The sequence below is a fragment of the Manis pentadactyla genome, chromosome 13, assembly GCF_030020395.1.
Source record: "Manis pentadactyla isolate mManPen7 chromosome 13, mManPen7.hap1, whole genome shotgun sequence".
NCBI classification, from domain to species: Eukaryota; Metazoa; Chordata; class Mammalia; order Pholidota; family Manidae; genus Manis; species Manis pentadactyla.
Genome location: NC_080031.1, coordinates 87,274,310 through 87,300,750, shown reverse-complemented (window position 1 = coordinate 87,300,750; position 26,441 = coordinate 87,274,310). Strand labels below are relative to the sequence as shown.

General features: G+C 46.1%; 2 pseudogenes; one reads left to right on the top strand and one right to left on the bottom strand.

The window, feature by feature from the left end:
• The first annotated feature begins 14,779 nt into the window (after positions 1 to 14,779).
• Positions 14,780 to 17,983, top strand: LOC130680274 (ankyrin repeat domain-containing protein SOWAHA-like; annotated as a pseudogene).
• Positions 17,984 to 20,435: 2,452 nt separating this feature from the next.
• On the bottom strand, positions 20,436 to 26,196 carry LOC130680273 (protein Shroom1-like; annotated as a pseudogene).
• Positions 26,197 to 26,441: the final 245 nt, after the last annotated feature.

Here is a 26,441-nt window from a genome sequence, read left to right as displayed (position 1 = left end):
CCATCCTGCCCACTACACCGTCTACATGGAAAATGCAAGTAGAACACAGGACCTGTTAATTTTGGGATGTAAACAATTTCTCTTAAAGGAGACATGCACAATATTCTTTAAAAATTTAGACTGAATAGTGAAAAACTACCACAAAAAAGCAGCAGCAAAAAAACCCAAACCTAACCAACAACATTAACATGATTGTTTCTGTCTTCGTTGTCACAGTCTGCACAGAAGCCTCTGTGCAGACTGTGGTCTTATTGTCTCTCCCCTGGAAAGCTTCTAAGGCCCAGTGTGTTGAGCTCTGAGGACAGTGATCATTGTAACATTTTGCCAAAAATTTCTAGTTAAAAAAGAAAGGATTATTTTGCACAGGAAATTCTATCATCATTGCTAAAGAAGAGAATGATTGGAGAAGGAAGAAGAGAGGAAGAAACCCGGGGCCACGCATGAAGGGCCACGCTGCAGCCTCCGGCCTTTCCTGCCAAGAGAGACCCTCCGTGGTTTGCGTTTTAGTCTGGATGCAGGAGCAGGGCCTTTCCTCTTTGCCGAATGCCCCGAGCACATCTGTATTTTTGTTCCTTGCTCCTGCTCCAGCCATTCTGTCTAGAATTGGAGTCCTGTAGGGTTAGATAGATGTTTGCATTGCTTACTACGCTATGCTGTCCTCTATTTGATCAACATCTGAGAATGTAACCAGAAGTTTACATTCAGAAAAGTCCAGGAAAAACAGCCCCTCCATGGCCTCATTCCTAGCTACTGAAATTAATGGACTCTTGAACCACATTAACCTATTGTTGTTTACAGACTCTCAGATGAGAGTCAGGTATGTAGACAGTAAATTCTGCCCCTATTTTGAAAGGGACAATCCAAGTGATGAGAGTCACTGCCATGTGACAAATTGCATTTAGCAATGATCACTGAACATACCGAATAACTATTGGATAGTTATTGAGAACAGTGCCCTCTGACCCTATTCTGAAAAGAAAAATCACAGCAAAGAAAATCACTATTATGTGACAAATTGCTGCCATTTCATCGTGATCAGCATCTCTTGAACATTCAGAGTTATATTCCAACTGATGAAAACACAGTATCTTGCTCCTGGGAGCTGGAGCCATCTTGGGAATAGGTCATGAAAAGAGACCTACATCATCCTTGTTTGCATTTAACAATGCTAATATTTCATCGATGCTCAGTCAGATCAGCAAACCCCGTTCTACTTGTGATTTCTTCCTCAGACCACACAGTCTCAGAGGCAGAGCTCATCTGTTTCTTGCTCATTGTTCAATGTCACAAATTATTACGCTGAGGGCTGTTAAAACTGTTCTGTCTTCATTTAATAGTCTTAAAGCTGCCAGTAAGCAGCTCTTCTGAGAATTTGGAACTTGCCCTTTGGCTACTTGCGCATCCCTCCTCCGGCCTCCCGCCACTTCCCCAGCTGCACGGACCTCAGCATGACTCCCCCAACATGTCCTGTCTAGAAGGGAAGGTGTCCATCAACACATACCTTTCAGTTTTTTGGTATAACTTACTTCAGATTGTATTATTTTGAGCTCTCTGCTAATGAGCTCTTAGAACCATTGAATAGAAAGCTGTATAAGTTGATGTCTAAGGATTTTTTCTACCTGTACCCATGTTGGTAAGTGGAAGGTAAGTTAAGCAAGGTATACTAACTAGGACAAGAGTTTAGGTAAGAGCTGAGCTATTCTTACCTGCCATCTTTAAAGCCAGATGGAATTGGTGGATTTCACATTTCCAAACATTTGGTGCTGTCGTCTTCTCCAAGCCCATCTGAAGGCATATTCCACAATGCAGTGGAAGTCTGGCCTCTGGGTTGCTGATTTTGTCCACCCTGACCCAAGCAGGTACTCCACTTTACAATTAAGGAAATGGTTAAATAGCACTTTGCAGGTCTTTCAGACTCAGCTTTCCTGATTTGGATACTGACCTATGTGAAAGGAACACAGAGCCCCGAAATGTCACTCTTGAGGGGAAAAAAAGAGCCTTTTAAGTCAAAACTCATCTGTGAGAATAAAACCAGCCAAGGAGGAATGACTAAAGGTACCAAAGGCAAGGTCTTTCCATGTCTCTGTGGACCAGGCCTACTGGTTCCCTTCCAAGCAACCAAGCAAGTCTGAGGAATCACATAAAGTGGCCTGAAAAATGAATCACAAATATAAAAATTCAGTTTACAACAGGTGCAAATGATCTGAGATTTGCCACTATGATTTAGAAATAAAGAAAGTCCCTTTGACCTTGGAGAGGAGTGGGCTTAACAAGTTGCAGGCCTGAGAAAGAAGAGGCCCCTTTTGCTACCCCTGGGCTGGTAACAGGTGCAAATGATCTGAGATTTGCCACTATGATTTAGAAATAAAGAAAGTCCCTTTGACCTTGGAGAGGAGTGGGCTTAACAAGTTGCAGGCCTGAGAAAGAAGAGGCCCCTTTTGCTTCCCCTGGGCTGGTAAGCAAGAACAAAACATGATTTGTTCCAGTCTTAACTGCAAAAGACTGGTATCTGTATCTGGGCAAAGTCCCTTTACAGCCACTCTGGTCGGCCCATCCCCCTCATGTCCTATAGCTCCTGCCTACACAGACACTCCTCTTCTTTACTGATGATGATACACTGGGGAGACACCAGGGGGCACAGGAGCCAGACTGGTGCGCTCAGCCTAATGGAAGGGGCTGATGCACGTGGCTACCACCACCATGACAGGGACAGTTACAAACATAAAGGATCATAGGGTACAGAGTGTAGTGTGAGTTACAATAGGTAACACAACATAACATAACACAGATTACAGAGGGTTTTTAATTTTATATTTATTTAATAATGTGGCTTTAAAAAACAAAAAGGCCTTCTTTTTACCCAGACATCTCCCAAATTTAAGATACTGAGATAGGAATAAATGGCCCTCCTACTGCTTTTTCCCATATTCGGGACACATCATAGAATCTGGACACAAAAAAGAATTCAGGACACATAATAAAACCCTTGCTATAAATATACATTTTACATTTGATTTTCCTGATGCTTATAGGCAAACTGCAGGGTCACTGGAAGAACTGATTCAATGGCCTTACTGGCACCAGGGCACCAAAATTTAAAGCAGTCTGGGTAACTGGATGTCATTGGCATCCTTATTCTGTTTGCTCACCCTATAAGCTAATCACTTAAAATATTAAAGTAGAGAATGTTCAGATGTACAAGTGTAAAGATTTAAGGTGATTTTTATTTGAGGAATTTTTCCTTTTATTTATTAAATATTCAGAACATTGATTTAAGCAATTGGTGATCTAATTTTGCACAGTAAATGAGCACAAACTTTACAAGCAGACAGCCTGGGGTTCGGGTTTGAGCTCAACCAATTATTAACTGTGACCTTGGGTGCTTCTTTTGTATAGATCAGAGACTAAAGCCTATTAAGCACTGTCAATAGAGGGGCGGAAGATGGCAGCGTGAGTAGAGCAGGGGAAATCTCTTCCCAAAACCACATATATCTATGAAAATATAACAAAGACAACCCTTCCTAGAATAAAGACCAGAGGACACAGGACAATATCCAGACCACATCCGCACCTGAGAGAACCCACCGCCTCGCGAAGGGGAGGCCCGAGCCAGGCCACGCCCACAGCAACAGCGGAGATTAACTCCATAGCAGCCGGGCAGGAAGCAGAAACCCTGTCTGCGCGCAGCTGCGCAGCACAAGCCACTAGAGGCCGCTGTTCTCCCAGGAGAGGAGGGCCACAAACCACCAAGAAAGGAAGTCCTTCCAGCCGTCACTCCTCCCAGTTCTGCAGACTATTCCTATCACCATGAAAAGGCAAAGCTACAGGCGGACAAAGATCACAGAGACAACACCAGAGAAGGAGACAGACCTAACCAGTCTTCCTGAAAAAGAATTCAAAATAAGAATCATAAACATGCTGACAAAGATGCAGAGAAATACACAGGAGAAATGGGATGAAGTCCAGAGGGAGATCACAGATGCCAGAAAGGAGATTGCAGAAATGAAACAAATTCTGGAAGGGTTTATAAGCAGAATGGAGAGGATGCAAGAGGCCATTGATGGAATTGAAATCAGAGAACAGGAACGCATAGAAGCTGACATAGAGAGAGACAAAAGGATCTCCAGGAATGAAACAATATTAAGAGAACTGTGTGACCAATCCAAAAGGCACAATATCCGTATTTTAGGGGTTCCAGAAGAAGAAGAGAGAGGAAAAGAGATGGAAAGTATCTTAGAAGAAATAATTGCTGAAAACTTCCCCAAACTGGGGGAGGAAATAATCGAACAGACCACGGAAATACACAGAACCCCCAACAGAAAGGATCCAAGGAGGACAACACCAAGACACATCATAATTAAAATGGCAAAGATCAAGGACAAGGAAAGAGTTTTAAAGGCAGCTAGAGAGAAAAAGTTCACCTATAAAGGAAATCCCATCAGGCTAACATCAGACTTCTCGACAGAAACCCTACAGGCCAGAAGAGAATGGCATGATATATTTAATACAATGAAACAGAAGGGCCTTGAACCAAGGATACTGTATCCAGCACGACTATCATTCAAATATGACGGTGGGATTAAACAATTCCCAGACAAACAAAAGCTGAGGGAATTTGCTTCCCACAAACCACCTCTACAGAACATCTTACAGGGACTGCTCTAGATGGGAGCACTCCTAGAAAGAGCACAGCACGAAACACCCAACATATGAAGAATCAAGGAGGAGGAATAAGAAGGGAGAGAAGAAAAGAATCTCCAGACAGTGTATATAACAGCTCAATAAGCGAGCTAAGTTAGGCAGTAAGATACTAAAGAGGCTAACCTTGAACCTTTGGTAACCACAAATTTAAAGCCTGCAATGGCAATAAGTACATATCTTTCAATAGTCACCCTAAATGTTAATGGGCTGAATGCACCAATCAAAAGACATAGAGTAATAGAATGGATAAAAAAGCAAGATCCATCTATATGCTGCTTACAAGAAACTCACCTCAAACCAAAAGACATGTACAGACTAAAAGTCAAGGGATAGAAAAACATATTTCAAGCAAACAACAGCGAGAAGAAAACAGGGGTTGCAGAACTAATATCAGACAAAATAGACTCAAAACAAAGAAAGTAACAAGAGATAAAGAAGGACACTACATAATGATAAAGGGCTCAGTCCAACAAGAGGATATAACCATTCTAAATATATATGCACCCAACACAGGAGCAGCAGCATATGTGAAACAAATACTAACAGAACTAAAGGGGGAAATAGACTGCAATGCATTCATTCTAGGAGACTTCAACACACCACTCACCCCAAAGGATACATCCACCGGGCAGAAAATAAGTAAGGACACGGAAGCACTGAACAACACAGTAGAGCAGATGGACCTAATAGACATCTATAGAACTGTACATCCAAAAGGAACAGGATATCCATTCTTCTCAAGTGCACATGGAACATTCTCCAGAATAGACCACATACTAGGCCACAAAAAGAGCCTCAGAAAATTCCAAAAGATTGAAATCCTACCAACCAACTTTTCAGACCACAAAGGCATAAAACTAGAAATAAACTGTACAAAGAAAGCAAAGAGGCTCACAAACTCATGGAGGCTTAACAACACGCTCCTAAATAATCAATGGATCAATGACCAAATCAAAATGGAGATCCAGCAATATATGGAAACAAATGAGAACAACAACACTATGCCCCACCTTCTGTGGGATGCAGCAAAAGCAGTCTTAAGAGGAAAGTATATAGCAATCCAAGCATATTTAAAAAAGGAAGAACAATCCCAAATGAATGGTCTAATGTCACAATTATCGAAATTGGAAAAAGAAGAACCGATGAGGCCTAAGGTCAGCAGAAGGAGGGACATAATAAAGATCAGAGAAGAAATAAATAAAATTGAGAAGAATAAAACAATAGCAAAAATCAATGAAACCAAGAGCTGGTTCTTCGAGAAAATAAACAAAGTAGATAAGCCACTAGCTAGACTTATTAAGAAGAAAAGAGAGTCAACACAAATCAACAGTATCAGAAACGAGAAAGGAAAAATCACGACGGACCCCACAGAAATACAAAGAATTATTAGAGAATACTATGAAAACCTATATGCTAACAAGCTGGGAAACCTAGGAGAAATGGACAACTTCCTAGAAAAATACAACCTTCCAAGATTGACCCAGAAAGAAACAGAAAATCTAAACAGACCAATTACCAGCAACGAAATTGAAGTGGTAATCAAAAAACTACCAAAGAACAAAACCCCCGGGCCACATGGATTCACCTCGGAATTTTATCAGACATACAGGGAAGACATAATACCCATTCTCCTTAGAGTTTTCCAAAAAATAGAGGAGGAGGGGATACTCCCAAACTCATTCTATGAAGCTAACATCACCCTAATACCAAAACCAGGCAAAGACGCCACCAAAAAAGAAAACTACAGACCAATATCCCTGATGAACGTAGATGCAAAAATACTCAACAAAATATTAGCAAACCGAATTCAAAAATATATCAAAAGGATCATACACCATGACCAAGTGGGATTCATCCCAGGGATGCAAGGATGGTACAACATTCGAAAGTCCATCAACATCAACCACCACATCAACAAAAAGAAAGACAAAAACCACATGATCATCTCCATAGATGCTGAAAAATCATTTGACAAAGTTCAACATCCATTCATGATAAAAACTCTCAGCAAAATGGGAATAGAGGGCAAGTACCTCAACATAATAAAGGCCATCTATGATAAACCCACAGCCAAAGTTATATTGAACAGCGAGAAGCTGAAAGCATTACCTCTGAGATCAGGAACTAGAGAGGGATGCCCACTCTCTCCACTGTTATTTAACATAGTACTGGAGGTCCTAGCCACGGAAATCAGACAAAAAAATAAATACGAGGAATCCAGATGGTAAAGAAGAAGTTAAACTGTCACTATTTGAAGATGACATGATACTGTACATAAAAAACCTTAAAGACTCCACCCCAAAATTACTAGAACTGATATCGGAATACAGCAAAGTTGCAGGATACAGTACCAACACACAGAAATCTGTGGCTTTCCTATACACTAACAATGAACCAACAGAAAGAGAAATCAGGAAAACAACTACATTCACAATTGCATCAAAAAAAATAAGATACCTAGGAATAAACCTAACCAAGGAAGTGAAAGACTTATACTCTGAAAACTACAAGTCACTCTTAAGAGAAATTAAAGGGGACACTAACAGATGGAAACTCATCCCATGCTCGTGGCTAGGAAGAATTAATATCGTCAAAATGGCCATCCTGCCCAAAGCAATATACAGATTTGATGCAATCCCTATGAAACTGCCAGCAACATTCTTCAATGAACTGGAACAAATAATTCAAAAATTCATATGGAAACACCAAAGACCCCGAATAGCCAAAGCAATCCTGAGAAAGAAGAATAAAGTAGGGGGGATCTCACTCCCCAACTTCAAGCTCTACTATAAAGCCATAGTAATCAAGACAATTTGGTACTGGCACAAGAGCAGAGCTACAGACCAATGGAACAGACTAGAGAATCCAGACATTAACCCAGACATATATGGTCAATTAATATTTGATAAAGGAGCCATGGACATACAATGGCGAAATGACAGTCTCTTCAACAGATGGTGCTGGAAAAACTGGACAGCTACATGTAGGAGAATGAAACTGGACCATTGTCTAACCCCATATACAAAAGTAAACTCAAAATGGATCAAAGACCTGAATGTAAGTCATGAAAACATTAAACTCTTGGAAGAAAACATAGGCAAAAACCTCTTAGACATAAACATGAGTGACCTCTTCTTGAACATATCTCCCTGGGCAAGGAAAACAACAGCAAAAATGAATAAGTGGGACTATATTAAGCTGAAAAGCTTCTGTACAGCAAAAGACACCATCAATAGAACAAAAAGGAACCCTACAGTATGGGAGAATATATTTGAAAATGACACATCCGATAAAAGCTTGACATCCAGAATATATAAAGAGCTCACACGCCTCAACAAACAAAAAACAAATAACCCAATTAAAAAATGGGCAGAGGAACTGAACAGACAGTTCTTCAAAAAAGAAATACAGATGGCCAACAGACACATGAAAAGATGCTCCACATCGCTAATTATCAGAGAAATGCAAATTAAAACTACAATGAGGTATCACGTCACACCAGTAAGGATGGCTGTCATCCAAAAGACATACAACAACAAATGTTGGCGAGACTGTGGAGAAAGGGGAACCCTCCTACACTGCTGGTGGGAATGTAAATTAGTTCAACCATTGTGGAAAGCAGTATGGAGGTACATCAAAATGCTCAAAACAGACCTACCATTTGACCCAGGAATTGCACTCCTAGGAATTTACCCTAAGAATGCAGCAATCAAGTATGAGAAAGATCAGTGCACCCCTATGTTTATCGCAGCACTATTTACAATAGCCAAGAATTGGAAGCAACCTAAATGTCCATCGATAGATGAATGGATAAAGAAGATGTGGTACATGTACACAATGGAATACTACTCAGCCATAAGAAAAGGGCAAATCCAACCATTTGCAGCAACATGGATGGAGCTGGAGGGTATTATGCTCAGTGAAACAAGCCAAGCGGAGAAAGAGAAATACCAAATGATTTCACTCATCTGTGGAATATAAGAACAAAGGAAAAACTGAAGGAATAAAACAGCAGCAGAATCACAGAACTCAAGAATGGACTAACAGAGGATCAAAGCCTAATTGGGCTACCCGAAAAATGAACTAAGATCCGATATGAAAAAGAACTTTCAACATCAGCACTCTCTGGAAGACTCATGCCAGAAGATGATCATCAAAAAACCCCAACAAAGATCCACGCACTGCTACAGGTGTAGATGCACTCATCCCACCAGTTCCTGGAGTTGCCATGGGAATGAGGAAGGAGATATCTAAGCTGGCCTGTGTATACAGTAAAACAACAAATTTGACTGGATCTATACTGCTGGAACTCAATCAAGAATTAGGAGAAGTGCAAATTGTAGCGCTCCAAAATCTTACAACTACAGACTATTTACTGTTAAAAGAACATAAGGGATGTGAACATTCCCCAGGAATGGGTTGTTTTAATTTGTCTGATTTCTCTCAGACTGTTCAAGTTCAGTTGGACAATATCCACCATATCATAGATAAGTTTTCACAAATGCCTAAGGTGCCTAACTGGTTTTCTTGGTTTCACTGGAGATGGCTGGTAATTACAGGTATGCTTTGGTTATGTAACTATACTCCTATTATGTTAATGTCTGTGTGCAATTTAAGTAGTAGCTTAAAACCTATACATGCTGAAGTTACTCTACAAGAAGATATGTCAGAGAAATAATCAATCTTCCCATTTTTTCTGCCGCCTGCTACTTCTAAAGCTTTTCTTCTTCCTTCCTAATTACAACCCTTAAGGAGAATTCGTGCCTCATATCAAATTTACAGAGTATCATAATTCTTCCAAGTGGTAAAGATACCTCAAGACAAACGCTGGGCATAGAAGCTACAGGGCATAAATATGCAAAGAAATAAAAAGCTAACCATTTCAAACAATAAGGCTTTTCTCTCACTTACCAACTTTACATTTCCCTGTATGGCCCCGGAAGATGACTGGTTAGCCAGAGACGGGTAAGATTCCTCAAGGGAGGAACAACCTAAGACAGGCACAGTCGCAGGGGGTTCATCAGGTGAGAAATTGGGGATCAACAGAGGTGAGGCTCAGAACCTCACCCCCCCGTTCTGAGAGAAATCTTCTGCATACGTGGATTTTTTATTGCCCTTGTCTAGCTTGGATTAACACATAGTCTACAGGCACACACCTGATCATCTACATTTGCTCTCTTACAACACTAAACTATGTTTTCTACCTTTATCTTGTATCTACCTATCACTTGAGCATTTTATTAAAAATAATAATAATAAAGAGAGAAATGTGGTATCCACATATAAATCAAGTATAAAAATCAAATGAGTATTCATATTTGAACTGACTGTTTCTTAGTTCATAATGCATGAGCAAAGCCGAAGGTTTCTGTGATGACTGCCCTTTTCCTGTTCACCATGTAAGAACTTATTCACTATGTAAGAATTTGTTCTCCATGTAAGAACTTGTTTGTTATGCCTCACAAGATTGGAGACTGACAAAAATTAGGCTTGGGGTGGATTAATGATTGTGCATTGAGCTTTGACTCCCCTATACAGAATTTTATTGTTGTTAACAACCATTTGATCAATAAATATGAGAGATGCCCTCGCAAAAAAAAAAGTATACACTTCCAATGTTAAAATAATAAGTAACTGGGATGTAATGAATATAGTCAAGATATTGTAACAGCTTGGTATGGTGATAGCTGTTACCTAGAATTGTCATGTATATAAATGTTGAATCACTATGTTGTACACCTGAAACTAATGTAATGTAATACTGTGTGTCAACTACCCTTCAATAAAAAAGTAATTATCTACAAAAAAAAAAGCACTGTCAATAGACTTTGCTTGTACAAGCAATTCCTTTTTTTAATATAAATGAACAGTATTTTATTAGTTTTACATATTTTTTAATTAAGGTATTATTGATATACAATTTTACGAAGGTTTCACATGAGCAACATTGTGATTTCAACATTCACCCATAGTATCAAGTCCCCTCCCCCGACCCCACTGCAGTCATTGTCCATCAACTACTTGTCTTCTCCCTGCTGTACTGCCTTCCCCGTGACCAACCTACATTCTGTGTGCTAATCTTAATGCCCCTTGACCCCCTTCTCCCTCCATCCCCACTGCCTTCCCTTTGGTAACCACTAGTTCCTTCTTGGAGTCTGTGCTGCTGTTTTCTTCCTTCAGTTTCAAGCAATTCCTTTTGAATCAGTATTTAATCCCTTGCCTATTCTTAGTGATCATAATCAGAATGAGTTCAAACCACATAAATCAATAATGATCTTTAAATGGAATCTTCTCCTTCTCCCCTTGAAGACAGGGGATGGTAACAAAATTCTAAGTTGACTAAGGCTCCGCTATCTATAAGTTAATGGCAATAATTTTTCCAAGGGACCCAAAAATTTGTCATGAAAGAGCTAGGAAAATAAAATAGAAAAGTAGCTACTGGAATGAAAATTGCAACAAAGGGAATATGACTTTAACAGTGAAAACAGGACATATAATGCAAGTTCTATTTCTAAGCAGTCCGGGGAATTGGATGTCATTGGCATCCTTATTCTGTTGGCTCACACTATAAGCTAATCACTTAAATTATTAAAGTAGAGAATGTACAGATGCACAAGTGTAAAGATTTAAGGTGATTTTTATTTGAGGAAGTTTTCCTTTTATTTATTAAATTTTCAGAACATTGATTTTAAGCAATTGGTGATCTAATTTTGCACAGTAAAGGAGCACAGACTTTAGAATCAGACAGCCTGGGGTTCGGGTTTGAGCTCAGCCAATTATTAACTGTGACCTTTGGCTCCCCTCCCTGTCTGTCCCCACCGCCCTAGCTTGATGACCCTCACCACCTTTTCCAGCGACCCTGAGATCAACCCCTCCAAGACTCCCTCCTCCCTCTGTTCACCACCAGCACTGGTAACTGCAGGCAATAAAGAAACATGGGTTTGAAATAATGTGTGTGTGGTCTAATTCTATGTGTATAGAATGGTATATAGGACTGTGAATATATTTACGGATGTATACAGAAAACCCCCACACAGAATAAACCTAACAATTTTGAAAGTGGTTCTCTAACATGTTCTCTAGTCTTTATATTTTAGAAACTATTGAGAATTAGGAAAATATTATTTTACAATCTGAAGATAATTAAAACTACTTTTAAAAAAGAAATAATAAGAAAGAAAGCTTTCAGTGACATTCTACTGCAAATAGGAAAAAGACCAAACTGGAATTTAAGGTAATCCAGTCATGACCCCAGATTACTCTTTCAGCATTATCTTCTCCCGTATTTCTGACATGTACCCTAAACCAAATGCTAGACACTGTTTACCCTGAATTCAGCCTTCACAGTCCAACTTCCAAACTCAGCCTATTTCATAGCCTGCGTATTAACTACTTCCAGGGGCCTGTACCTGCCGGTAAGCACATGAAGCATTCATTTCTTATGGATATGTAACAAAATTGTGTTTTCTCTCCTTTGATAAGCAGTAAGCTTCTCAAAGGCAGGTGTGTCTTCTTCCCAGAATACCTGGCTCACTTCCCTTCATCCAAAAATAGTCAATAGACGTTCGCTAAAGAAGTGGAGAGGATGATACACCTGGGGCAGTTGCAGAAGACTTTTAGGGGTGGGATTTGAGCTGGGTTAAAGAAGACGTAATATTTAGACAGAAAAGACAGCTGATTACACTTACCATTGGACTTCTTTCAAAGGCCTTATCATTCTTAGATTGCTTAATACTACAGAGAAGATTGATCCTAAAAGTTATCTTTTAAATGGGAGATGTATCTTCTTATTTTGCACTTCTATTCTTAAACTAAAAGAACACAATTTTTACAATTAAAAACGAGTTAAAAAAGAAAGTGTCATCAGACTGAGAAGTGACTAGTGGTTACCGTCGGGGAGGGGTTGGAGTGGGTGAGTGAGGAGGGTGAGGGGCATAAAGGCGCACAAAAACTCTCAATGACATAAGTTGGTCATGGGGTATTAGCACAGCATGGAGAAATACAGCCATTGGATCTGTAACATCTTCCCAATGTTGACAGATGGTAACTGCACTAGTTGGGGTGAGGACTTAATAATATGGGTAACTGTTGAACCACTGTGTTAAAAGCAGTATAAGATTGCATATCAGGAACCCACCTACACTGTTGGTGGGAATATAAATTGGTGCAACCCTTGTGGAAAGCAGTATGGAGGTTCCTCAAAAAACTAAAAATAGAAAAAGCATTTGATCCAGTAACTCCACTTCCAGGAATTTAGCCAAAGAAAACAAAATCCCTGATTCGAAAAGATGTATGCACCCCTATGTTTATCACTGCACAATTTGTAATAGTCAAAATATGGAAGCACTGTAAGTGTCCATCAACAAGGAAATATTATTCAGCCATAAAAGAAAATAAATCCTGCCATTTGCAACAATATGGATTGATCTAAAGAGTATTATGCTCAGTGAAATAAGCCAGGCAGAGACAGACAAGTACCATATGATGTCACTTATTTGTGGAATAAAAACAAAGCAAAACAGAAGGAACAAAAAGTAGACTCATGCATTTTGGGAACAGGACTGAAAACAAAAACTGCCTCTGAGGAAAGCGAGATCTTTCACATTTTACTGTTCTTTTCTTTTCAATGAGTAATAACAATAGTAGTGACTATACTACTAATAATAATTTGAATGTTTACTGTGGGCCAAGCATTGTGCTAAGTGTTTTGTGTTTATTTTCTCACTGAATCTCACAACAACCTGATTAAGGTAAGTACTGTTATTATCACCCCCCCTTTTATAGATAAGAAAACTGAGGCATAGAGAGTCAAACAAGTAGCTCAAAGTAAAGCTAGGATTCAAGTGTGGAATTCTGACTGCAGAGTCTTAGTCTCTTTAAAGACACGGGGAGTCTCTGTTTATGTATTTGTAGTATTGTGTCTCTAAATTAAGAAATTGATCCCACCTCAGCTCAGGCTGTTCCTTCAGGTGTAAAAGCTTCTCCAACCCAGCTACATAACTCCCTGATTTCTTCAAGTCCTTGCTTAATTGTGACCTTCACAATGAACACAGGGTTCAAAATTGCAACCCGCTTCTCCTCTTTTACTCTGCTTTATTTTTTTCCATAGTATTTATCTAGCACATTATACAGTTTTCAGATTCGCCGCATTATTTCTGCTCCCCCTTCCATGTGAATTCTGTCTTGCTGTTGTATCATATCCTGAAAAGGTACTGGCACAAAACAGGATGCTCAACAAGTATTGGTGGATTAAATAAGAAGTTTTTAAAACAGTGTAGATCCAACTTTGTTTCCTTTCTTTACATTATAAGCATGTATATTCATGTATGGTGGGAGAGAAGAAAAAAATTGAAAATGGTAGTGATTTCAAGTGGTATGTTTCCTTTTTTATCTTTTCTGTTTCCCTGTGGCTTTATTCCTAAAATTCGATGTTAAAATGTATTATTTTAATCATGAAAAATTTGCTTTTTAAGTCTCTCCTAAACCTCGGGTAACATGCATTGCCAAGCACAGCTAATTATCTTTGCGTTTCAAACAGAAAAACGGCTTCATACAATTTGCAGCAATCGATCACTGCAAAAGTATTGATATTGATGGTCCTGAAGTAAGTGATTTCTTTTAAATAATCGCCCGGTATATTGTGGTTAAATATTCCTTCAAGGATTACAAGTCCTTGCCTCGCCTGTTGACTCCGCATCCCCGAGGAACGCACCCACCCACCTAGCAACCGGGAGCAGAGCTGAAGCACAGCGCTGCGCCTTTAATTCCAGGGTTTGGGGGAGGGCGGTGGAGAGAATTTCCGCTCCCCCACTCCCTCCGCAGCCCTGGTGACAGTTGTCACCTGTAAGGCGAGCACTGCGCGCGGGGGATGGAGCCCGGCGCCCACTGGACAAAATAAAGAGGCAGAGATCTACCCCGAAGCCTGGGGGCCCAGAGGGGTGGCGGGCAGGGGGGCGCGCCGCCGCCCCCAGCGTCTTTCTCCAGGAGACACCCGGACTCCGCGACGCGGGCGCGACCAAGGTGCAGCATCGGGGACACGCCCGTCTGGCCCCGGTGAGCCTGGCCCAGGCTGATGTGACTTCCGGAATCCTGCTCCGGCGCCCCGACGCCCACCTGGCCCAGCAGCCGGGACCCGAGGTCCGGTGGGAGGCGGCGGCCCCGGCTCCCCCGCGCGGCGCGCGCTGACCATGGTCCTGGCCGCGGCCGCGCGGCCGGGGTGAGCCAGGCGGCGGTGCTGGGCTTCCTGCAGGAGCACGGCGGAAAGGTGCGCAACTCGGAGCTGCTGAGCCGCTTCAAGCCGCTGCTGGATGCGGGTGACCCGCGCGGCCGCGCCGCCCGCAGGGACCGCTTCAAGCAGTTTGTCAACGACGTGGCCGTGGTGAAGGAGTTCGACGGCGTTAAGTTCGTGGTGCTGCGGAAGAAGCCGCGGCCCCGCGAGGGACCAGAACCCCTACCTTCCTGCGTCCCCAGCACCTCCCCAGCAGCAGCCGCGCCGTCGAAGCTCGCTTCCTCCTCATCGGGGCAGGCCGCTGCCGCAGAGGCTCCAGCACTGGCCTCGGCACAGCGGTCCGTGGAACCACCCTAGGACCCAGCCCTGCCATCGCAGCCAGCGGACGCCCGCCGGCCTCTGGCCTCCGAGCCCGCTCAGCCGACTCTGGCGCTGTTGTCTGGCGCAGCCCAGCAGTCAGGGGGGCCCTCGGGAGCTCGGATACCATCCTTTGAGCTACTCCAGTCCTCCGAGGAACTCCCTGCAGATGTGTCCCCACCGTCTAGGGCACTGTAGTCGGCGGCCTTGTCCCACCCGGAGGCGTCAGACCCGGAACCTGGGTCTGGGGAGACAAAAGGGCTTCCACCACCCCGTCCGCGCGCGCCGCCGAAGCCCTGCATGCTGCCCGTGCGCTGCGTCCCGGGCCCCGCCGCGTTCCGGATCCGGGCGGAGGAGCAGGGCCTGCGCCGGCAGCTGTCAGAGGAGCCGAGCCCGCGGAGCTCCCCGCTGCTGCTTCGGAGGCTCTCCGTAGAGGAGTCCGGCCTGGGCCTCGGCCTCGGTGCGAGCCGCTCCACGCACCTGAGGCGCCTGTCGCGCGCCGGCCCGCGCCTGCTGAGCCCCGACACGGAGGAAGTACCCGCTGCGCCGCCGCCGTCCCCTGTGCCCCTAGAGCCGGCCGAGCACGAGTGGCTGGTGCGGGCGGCCGGTGGCCGCTGGACTCACCAGCTGCACGGGTTGCTGCTGCGCGACAGCGGCCTGGCGGCCAAGCGCGACTTCATGTCTGGCTTCACGGCCCTGCATTGGGCCGCCAAGAGCGGCGACCGCGAGATGGCGCTGCAGCTGGTGGAGGTCGCGCGGCGTGGGGGCCCGCCAATCGACGTGAACGCGCGTTCACACGGCGGCTACACGCCACTGCACCTGGCGGCACTGCACGGCCACGGGGACACCGCGGTGCTGCTGGTGGTGTGCCTGGGTGCGCAGGTGCACGTGCGTGATCACAGTGGGCGGCGCGCCTACCAGTACCTGCGGTCCGGTGCCTCGTATGCGCTGCGTCGTCTACTCGGCGACCCTGGTCTGCGAGACTTTACGGAACCCGACGCCACCGCTGGTGGTAGTGGCAGTCTTGCGGCGCGGCATCCAGTGCAGGTGGCAGCCACCATCCTCAGTTCCACCACCAGCGCGTTTCTGGTTGTCCTGGCCGACGACCTGATGCTCCAGGACCGGGCTCGAAGCCTCAGGAAGTCGAGCTCCCTCAGCAAGTTCTTGGGTGCCTCACCCATAGCTCCTCGTAAAAAGTGAAAGATTCGCAGTAGCTTGCCGGCCTTTTCAGAAATCTCAAGTCGACCCACTGTGGGGTCCCTTGCCGGGCTAATGCCCAGCCTGCCCCCCACAGCCTGACGGACCTTGGGGCTACTGCTTGGTAGATCTAACCGGGCCTGCCCCTCATGATCGAAGCCTGCCCAAGCCGGCGCCCCAACCACGTGTGGCTCTATCCTGTTTACAGCTTTGTCCACTGCAGCCTGTTTTACCCAGGTGGGCCTATGCTTCTAGCTTCTGTGTGAAGCTTGCCCTCCTCTCTCCAGAGATGAGATCCAAGATCTCAGGGAGAGCCTCACTATGAAGAATTCCAGAAATCAGGCTTGAACTCTGAAGGCTTGACATTTAGGATGAAAGGTTAAGGGGCCCCTGAGTGAGTTCACCAACCAATGCCTCAGCCTCTAAAAACACTCCCAAGCCAGAATTCCAGCAAGGGTCTTTTGAAATGTTGAATGATGTTGGATTGTTAGCTTTAAGATATGTAATGGCTTTTGTAATTTGATGCTTTCATCCAGTTTTTAAATTGAAATGAGGTAAAACAATTTTCATAGTAACCTTTAGAAATTATATTTTTCCATTGTTAAGCAAAATGCTAAGAAATTTTCAACCTTTGTTAAATATTTTGGAATTCTATTTTAAAGAAATAGATGATCAAGATCTAAAGGTATCTGGTCCCAATCAACAAAACCCTTAAATGTTTATCTACCTCATTTTAGGCAATCAAGGTTCTGGATAGGGAGTCTTGAACACAGAGTGTGATCATTGTGAACGCACTTAATTTCAGTTGTACTGTGAATGCTAAATTGTAGGAAACAAGTACATCTCGGGAGTAAGGTGATTTAACAAGGAAAGAAAAAGGGACATTTTGTCAAATACTTTTAATTTGTGGTTGTCTTTATGGTGAAATATAAATGTATCTTTGGCACTAGTGGGTGGCTACTTTGATTTGGCATGAATATTTTAATTTTTTTAAAGTGACTTATTTGTGAATTGCACCATTGTGCCATGTTTCTGAATCTGTGGTTTTCAAATCAGGCTGAGCCTTTCAATGCATTAGGTGAATATTCAAAGGAAAAACAATGTCATAATATTACAGCAAAAAAACCCACAAAAAACTGGTTAAACAATAATGGATACACTTAAGCAACCATTTTATAAGAAAGTTCTGTACAAGCAAAAATTATGTGGTAACCACTTTAAAAACCATCTGAAGGCAAACAACTTATTCCAAAATAGCAACTGTAGAATTTCTTTGCACAGTGACCTTAGAGTGGCGGCTTAACTTTTCTGGACCTTTACTCCTGTCTGTAATTGAGAACGATTGTAGGTCTTGCCCAGATTTCCCAGGTTCAATTAGAATGGTTCTTTTGCTGTTTTAAAGGTGTGGAATCTATTTGCTCAACCAACCTTGTTTATATCATATTGTGGTAATGCTATACTTTTGCAAATCGTGTTTGCATGTCATTAGTTACATCAAATAGTTTTTGTTGCACAGGGTAGTGTGGCTCCCCTGCTATCTATATATATATATCAGATTTAAATTTAATTTAAGATTTTAATTAAATATTAGATTTAAGTAATGAAATAGTCTCACATTTTGTTCCTGCTTGTGTGATTATTTATTTCCCTTAAGTATTTTATAGCTCTTACTACTGTATTTTTTTCTTTTCATCTACTTAATTTCTTCCTTTTCTCCTCATTCTTCTGCTTTTTTTCAAGCATTCTATTATTGAGAATGTTTGGATTGCTCTGCAAAATGAAAGGGTCAACCACATAAAGATATGGTAGCCAAAAACTGTAGATAAATGTAGGCCCTAATCTGACCCTTTCCACCTTCCTTCCCTGGAATTCTGCTAAACTGCATAAATTATTTTAAAATGCAAATGAGATCTTCTGCCTCCGCAGAAAAATTGTGGGAGGCAATAATTACAGCAACCTTGAGGAGCTGAAGGTCTAGAAGACAGAATAAGATACTAGCGACTTCCCATGGTAAAAGAGAGGTTTGACTGCAGGGAATAAATGTCACAAACAAGGGATGATCTGCCTTAAGAAAGACAAAATCTAAACTAGCAAATTCGTAGTAACAATAATTCGTATTTATTGCACATTGAAATCACAGCAGACTTACTTCACCTTCCAGAAGAAGCTTTGTATTTGAGAAGGATGTACTTCAGCCAAGTAAAGTACAACATTTCGCAAGAGTTTAGGATCAGTAAGAGTAAAACTCAGGTGTTAGGAACCACTGCTTCTTTCTTACAGGCCAAGACTTTCTGAAACTATAAGGTAAATCACTAGGAAAGTACAGTTAATGTAGAAGGGTATTTTCCACAACTGACAAAAAAATAGTCGTCTACAAGATAAGGCAGTTTAGGTGGTTGGAACTGTCACAAGGAAGAGAATTACTTCTTTTAGTAGGGGAGAAGTTAATCATTGATGTAGATGTGTATGGGTCATATCCAGAGCAGGCTTTTTAATAAAGTTCTCCATTTCCTCTAAAGGAGGCTGGAGGTTGTTCTTGAGCACAGCTCTCTTACCTAATGGAGACCAGGGATTGCTTGGGTAATACATATGTGACCTGTGTTTATTAAATGCCAGGCACAGTTCTAAACATTGGCAGTTATCATTCACAATCTTACAAGGTGTGTACTGTTAGTATCTTAATTATAGAGCGAGGAAATTGAAGCCTAGAAAAATTGGAATTAACTTGTCCAGGTCTCACAGCTATTAACTGTCAGTCGAGATGGCAACCTGGTGCTCTTTTCCAATGTAGTGGAAAAGAAATACCAAGTGGGAAAAAAAAGTCCTGAAATACCAAGGGGGCTGAGTTGTTCCCAAGGGGGTGTCTGGCTGCATCCCAAGGCCAAACAGCTCTGATCTGTGGCTCTGCTTTACATGATCACCATTCTTTTAGCATGTTAGTATTTGTATACATAAAGAACAATGGGGTCTGCTGGGAAAAAAAATATTCTCACAAAAGGAAAGTTACCCCATATTCTTTATGTGCTGTCACTTCAGTTAAAATAGATACAACAATGTCTTTCTTAATGCAAAATCCTCTAGCGTCCCTACCTTCCAGATGTAAACAGCTGAATCAAAAGCATCTCTCAACAGTTATAAAGCTGAGCCCACTCCGGCTCCACAGTCTCCCTCTGTTTTGGCCTTTACCTGGAAGAAATTATTTGAACTTTTAACATGATTTCATAAATAGACTTGCTATTGCTCTCCAGATAGCTTTTTGCCTTGAACCTCTTTGTCCTGGCCTCACCGTTCCAGAACTGCCAAACCTCTGGACTTGAAGCAAAGGGAGCTCAGGAGTTTCTGCAGGTAGGAAGAATGCACGAAGAGGTAGTGAGAGAAATGATAGGCAGAGAGCCTGAGACAGAGACTGGGAGGGAGGGTCTGGAGGCAGAATGAGAGTTATCAAGTTGGTGCTGATCTAAACGTCAAAGACAACCAACACCCACCCTGACGGTCTAAACTGTAGCCAGGCTGCGAGAGTAACTGACGGGGTCGCCGAGAGGCTTGCCTTATAGCAACTGCTGCCCTCCCAGCACCCCATACCCCATTCCTCTTTCACCTCGTCTCTCCGCGGTCCTCAGCCACATTTGACCTAAATTCCCTCTAAAGCTTCTGACTGACATGTGAGGGAATGGCACCGCGGTCTGTTCCTGCGAGGATCCCTGAGGTTCACGCCATCCGCCCGCAGAGGGATGTGGTGTGCAGAGCAGGCTCCTGAAGACATGACACGCGGGTTTGGGTCACCGCGCAACACTGCTTCCCTATGCAGTTTGCCATGCACAGTCTGAAGGGGAAAAGCACACTAAGTAAATCCATATTAGGGAGAGCAGCGGGGGTGGGCTGAGGCGAGAATCGGAGGCAGCAGCCGGGCTGCCTCTTGCCCAGCAACGACCCCCAGCGAAGCCTGCGCTTGCTAAAGCCCGGAGGCGACGCGGCGGGCAGGGCGCCCCAGGCCGAAGGAGGTGGGGGCAGAGACCCCAGGGGGGACTGCAAAACCCTCTTTTCCATCCTGGAGAACTAAGTAACGCTCTTTTTCATACCGGTTTGGTACATCAACACCGCCGTCTTCCCCAGTTATTAACCAACAGTTTTCCAGTGCAAAGGAAAGCGAGACAGCAAAAAACCTGGCTGGCCGAGTTTCTTTCCGACAGGGCAAAAAGGCTCGGTCCCAGCCTTCAGGCCCAACAGAGACACTGCTCACCTGGGCAAGCCCAAGTCCCTGAGGCTAGCCCACAGGGCCTGGGAGCTGGGGTGGCGGCAGGAAAACGGGGGTACTTTTCATCACGAGAACAGTGCCCTCTGCTGGCAGTGTCCTGCAGGGTGGCATTCCCCCGGCTTCTGGTGCCCTTACAATTCTGGTTGTGGTCCCAATACAGAACAACGGAGAGCTCATTCTTGCTCTCTAAAGGAGTGTGGAAAGGAGGTAAGTGGGGCAAGAGAAGGCAGAGGCAAAATGGAAGGACAGGCACAGGAGGTATGGCCCTAATTTTGGGGTTTTCCCAGTCTGGCAGGGACCACCACAGAGGCCTCTTATTTCCCCATGGATCCCCCCCACCCGCCCCCACCAGAAAGAACCAAAGTGCAGTTCAGTGGGACAACTGCTCCCCATGCTCATCCTGTACAGGGGGTACTTTGTCTGATGTATATAATTTTCACTGGCCTAAAAGACCATGTTAAGTGTGTTTCTAAAAATATCACAATGATTGAATGCAAAGGGGGCTGTACAGGGCAAAAAGCAGAAATAAGAATAAATTCTATCCAGATCAGGTCTCCAAGTGAGCTGCCCAGCCAGGATGAGGGCCTTGGAGGGGAGGCCCCACCCACAGTGTTCAAAGGAGAGAAGCAAAGCATAATGTTAGAACCTGCAACTGCCTCAGCAGGAGCCCCATATGTTTTCCATAAAAAGGAACAACGTGAGCATTGTTCTGTGCTCAATAGTCCGACTGTTAGAACTAATGCTTTTGGTATGAATACGACCATTTAAAATTCCCAACCAGTTGCATTTACTGACAATACATTTCAGAAAACAAACCCAGAAGCAAGAGATTTCTCATTTTGGGGGGTCAGTTGGCTGTAAATACACATACACATGCCTTTTAATGTGACCGACTTCCCAAAAATACACTGAACATTTGCATGAAAAACGTTCTTGTCCCTAGACTTGCAGCTACAAATACTAAAGCAGATTTTCACATGCATATTTGAGAACTTAACATTGATGCTGTGTACACAGGGCTGATGCACAAATAAAGGGGAGTATGAGTCATGTTTATACCACTCCAGCCCCTAATTCCTGACTCCCAACCCTAGCCCGTCCCCAGATCAGCATCTCTAGCACACAAGTGGAGCTGCCTCTCCGGGTTCTCATCCCGTGCATGGTAGGCCTCCAAGTCCCCTAAGCCTGAGCTTCAGCTCCCAGCCCCAACTGCCTCCTCAAGCCTGGGGGACCCAGTGGGGTTTCCAAAGGAGAGTTGGATAAACTCCGTTTTCATAACATAATTGAAAGAGGAAGAAAGTTCTTTCTGGGTCTTGGAATGAATGTACTAGAAAATCCAAGTGTACTGGACATTTGTCAGGGTTATTAGGCAGCAAAGTAACTGAACCTGTTTTCCATTTGGGGAAATTCTCTATCCCTGGAGTCTTGAAGGGAAGCAGTACCCTACTGCCACTGTGGGCCTGTGGGCTTGGGCAAAAACAGCAAAGGAGAACTGGACTCCGCCAACCAGGCCTAGGCTTCTGTTGTGTGACAGTCACTGAAACAGTTAGGAATTGGGGCATGGGGGCAGTAGCGTTGAGGGCCCAGCATCCCCCCGATTCCTCCTGTCTTCAGGCCTATTCTCTCCAGTCTTCCTAGCAACTGCCATCCCTCTTCTGCTCTAGTCAGGCACAGTTTGGATCTATAGTTTGTAAACAAGATAGCTTCAGATCTTTTCACATTACTGAGAGAGAAGAAAAGGTCATTTTGCAACTTAAATTGAAATACAACTCTGACTTCATTACCTCCAACCAACCCTGACAAGGCCTCTTATCACAAAAAGGGGAAATACTAGTTTTTAAATCCATAAATTAATTTCCAAATAATTCATAAGACCTAGGTGGAGCCACAGGAGAACACCTGGAAGAAGCATTCTGGGAAGGCCAGGCCTGGGTCTTCCCCTCCCCCGAGGGAAAAGAGCCAGGAAACCAGCGTCTGTCCCAGTCATGTTGGTAAGAGGCAGGTGCCATGCTCCCCACCCCCACGGCCTGCAACTAGGTGAGGGGAGCTGAGGAGGAGGGAGGTTTATCAGAAGGGCGGGTTCCTGGGGGCCAGGTCCGCCTGTGGGGTGGGGGAGGATGGTTAACGTTGCTCCTGACCTCCTGACGGTGTCAAGTTGATCCTGGAGTCAGACCCACTTGTCCAAGCTGCTCTGCTGGGCCAGGACCGCGGCCTTGCGAACCAGCAGGGCACGGTAGGCGTGCAGCTCTGCAGTTGACAGGGCCTGCACCAGCACCTCCCGCAGGGCCCGCTCGCACCGTGCCACGTGCCTCTTCAGCTCCTTGGCATCTTCCTGCTGCTGCTCCAGGAGCCCGAGTTGCTGCAGGAGAGAGGCCTGGAGCTGCATGGAGAGGGCACTGTGAGTGGGTCGGGGGTGCCAGCCAGAGCCGGCAGGCCCATTACCACCCTTTAACCCCTAGCCTGAACTAGTTACCTGTTCATCAGAGTCACAGTCTGCAACAGCCCAAGCCAGGGCACCGCGCACGCGGTCCAGGCGACTGCCAAGCAGTAGAAGGAGGCCAAGCACCCGCTCTAGGTCAGCCATGAACCCGCTGAACCGCTCTAGCTCATGGGGTGCACAGGCCTGGCCCACTGCAGCCTCCAGAGCAGCCCCACGCCTGGCCCACTCCTGGGTCGCCCCCTGCAGCTGTTCCTGCTCAGCCTGAAGGACCTGCAGCATCTTTTGGAGGAGGTGAGCTAGCTCCACCTGCAGGGAAAACGGGGGTACTTAAAGCTGGGGCCAGGGCCCAGACTTACACAGACTGGGCTCTTGCCCCACCCAGCATCCAGCAGCCCCTCCACACTTACTTTCTTGACTTGGATGCTGTTATTTGGCTCAGGGAGACCCTGGCCACATGGCTGGTCAGGTACAGGGTGGGTACTAAGGTTTTCAGGCCTTGTCTCCTCCTGAGAGGTTGGCAGGAGCTGGGTGGCGCTAAAGAGATAGCTGGGGACAAGGCCAGAGCTCCCTGGGTTGTCCTGCCCCAGACTGCAGGGACAATCCCGAGTCCCTGGGGACCCCCTCACTCACCCTGCCTCGGAAGGACCAGTAGCCTCCTCTCCAATCTCCCCACAATCTGGCCTCATTGCAGCCCTGACCTCAGTTAAAGGAATCAGCCCATCCAGAAGCCCCACAGGTGGGGATAGGAGTTAATAGTGTCACTCAGAGAGGGATCCAGTCTGGCCAGCTCCTGAACCAGTTCCTCAAGGCGCAGACTGGACCATGTTGACCTGGAACCAGGGCTGGTCAGTGCCCCAAGCTAGGGCAATGTGGGAGGGAGTCTCTGGCGAATCATTGCCTGGAGGTCCCAGGGTATCAACTGGAAAAGATTTGAAAGGCTCATTCTCTGCAGCTGTGTGGGGGTCAGTAGTTAGCAGTCCAGTGGGGGTCAAAGGTTGGGATGTCACCATTTGCAGTTTCTGGGGGGCTATAGCAGGACCTGTACACACCCACAGAACCATCTGCCCCTGCCAGCAGTCATCTATCGCTGCAATCTCTGGGTGTTCGTTGAGGGAGTACTCTTGGAGGGCTGCAGCATGGTCAGCTCGTTGGCCCAAGCCAGCTCCATACTGCTGGTCAGAGGCATGTACACTGGAAGTGGAAGAGACATTGAATTAGAAAAAGCTCGGACGAAGACAAGTGGTGGCTTCCAAGGGCCACCTGCCCCCACCCAGTCCCTTCACCTAGGTTCCCAGGCTTCACCTAGGAGAGAGTTCCCTGCCCTTCAGGCATTATGTAGACATGCGGAAAGGGAAGGTCTCACTCTGCTTGGGAGCAAGAGGGAACTCACTTGGCTGGGAGCCCTGGCGGCACATGAGAGTCTGGAAGTGACCTCATCCTGACCAGCGGGGCTTCTTCCAGGAAAACTTCATTATCAGGAAGGGGTGGGGTCCGGGCAGACACCATACAGCTAGCTCTCTGAGACCCTCTGCACACGCGCAGGACTGCTCTGGAGGCCCTCTGCAGGACATGCCACTGCAGCTTCCTTCTGATTCAGGACTCTGGAAGCAGGGACCCCATCCTGACCACAGTGACCAGGAAGGAAGCTCTTGGTGCTGCACCAGAGAGACAACAGGGCGTTGTGAGGGGAGTAGGGGATGTAGTTTGCAAAAGACAGTAAGGAAGCTCAAACTGAGGGTAGGTGGGAAGCCCTCTCCTTTCCTGGGCAAGAGCTATGCAAGCTGCCTCCCAGTTTTCAGCCCCCAGAGTGGTCTCTCTCTCTCTCTCTCACTTGCAAAGTCTGGTCTTAAACAATGGTCTGGGGGTTTCTGCTCCTTGGGGAACAGCCTGGAAAGGCAAACGGATGAAATATGGCTCAAGTTTTCAGTCTCCCAGATGCACCCCACCCCAAGCCTGCTGCACCCTCTATCTTCCCTACCTGGATAATGGGCATGCCCTCTCCTGGTCCTCCCCAGGGAGCCAAGACTTCACCTGAAGGGCTTCGACTCTGACAGCGAGGCCTGTAGGCAACACTGAGCTTTAAGGACCCAGGATTTGGGTCTTCTATGCCAAGGGTCTGGGGCTCAGACAAACCTTCGAACTCGGCCAGTACTCCATGCTCCTGGGGCTCCTGATGCTCCTGGGGCCTGGGAAGGCAGGAGCTGGAGCAGGCCTTGCCGCCGCCTTCCCCGACCAACCAACCACCGCCCAGACGCACGCGATCCAGCCTCCATGGCTCAGAGAAACACCACTTCCGCTGCTGCTTGGTGAGGTCTCCGCGCCCACCAGTTTGTGGCGCGGAAGCCCCAGAGCGCGCCGATTCCACTTCCCCGCCCTGGTGGCTGAGCGATGCGGAGCGCGGGTGCTCCGCCGGGGGCCGTGCGGGTGCGGGGGTCCGCCGGCGGGCTGGCGGGCTCATGCGGAGCTCCTTGCGCTGGAACGACGTCTCCCGGAGCACTCGCCGCTGCGCTCCCTGCAGCCGCTGGCGGTAGGCGGCCCGTGAGGCCGGTGGCCTGGGTGGCTCGGTGGCTCGCGCTGCAGTCTTCGCCTCCGCGGTCAGCGGGTACAGCAGCGGGGTGGTCTGCCGGCTGGGCAGTCCGGGGGTCCCCCAGACTTCTGGGGGTCGCGGCCCACTGCGTACCGCGGCTGCGGGCCGGGGCTGCAGGGATGTGTGCAGGACAGCGGTGGGCGCGGCGGAGGCCGGGCCGCCCCACACCACGCGCACGTTCTCCCAGTCGAGGTAAGCAAGGACACCGGTCCCAGGTGACAGCGTGTGTGGCTCGGGACCACCAGAGGCTGCGGAGAAGGAGCTGTAGGCCGAGTCGGCACGTGCAGACAGCCGCCGCAGATCCAAGCTGCGAGTGGACGAGGCTGGGGAGGTGCGGACATCCCCAGGACCCAGGGCCTCCATGGGCGAATGCTGAGGCTGGCCAGCTCCGTGGGGCCTGGTGGAACACAGCATGAGGGTTAAGGAGCTCTGGGTGAGGGTCAGGACAGTCTGCTGGCTCCTCCAACGTGGACAGCCAGGTTGCTTACACATCCCCTCCCTAGGCACACAATCGTTAGGGCTGGCATTTCCCTCTAGGTCAGCGATGGTATAGGACCACCCAGTGAGCTTAGCTCAGGGACAGGAATTGGTGACTAGCCCATTCTCCCCGCTTTCCCCTCCCCCACCTCCACCCCCACCCCCAGGACCCTCCTGGCCATAAGCCCTGACCTCTACC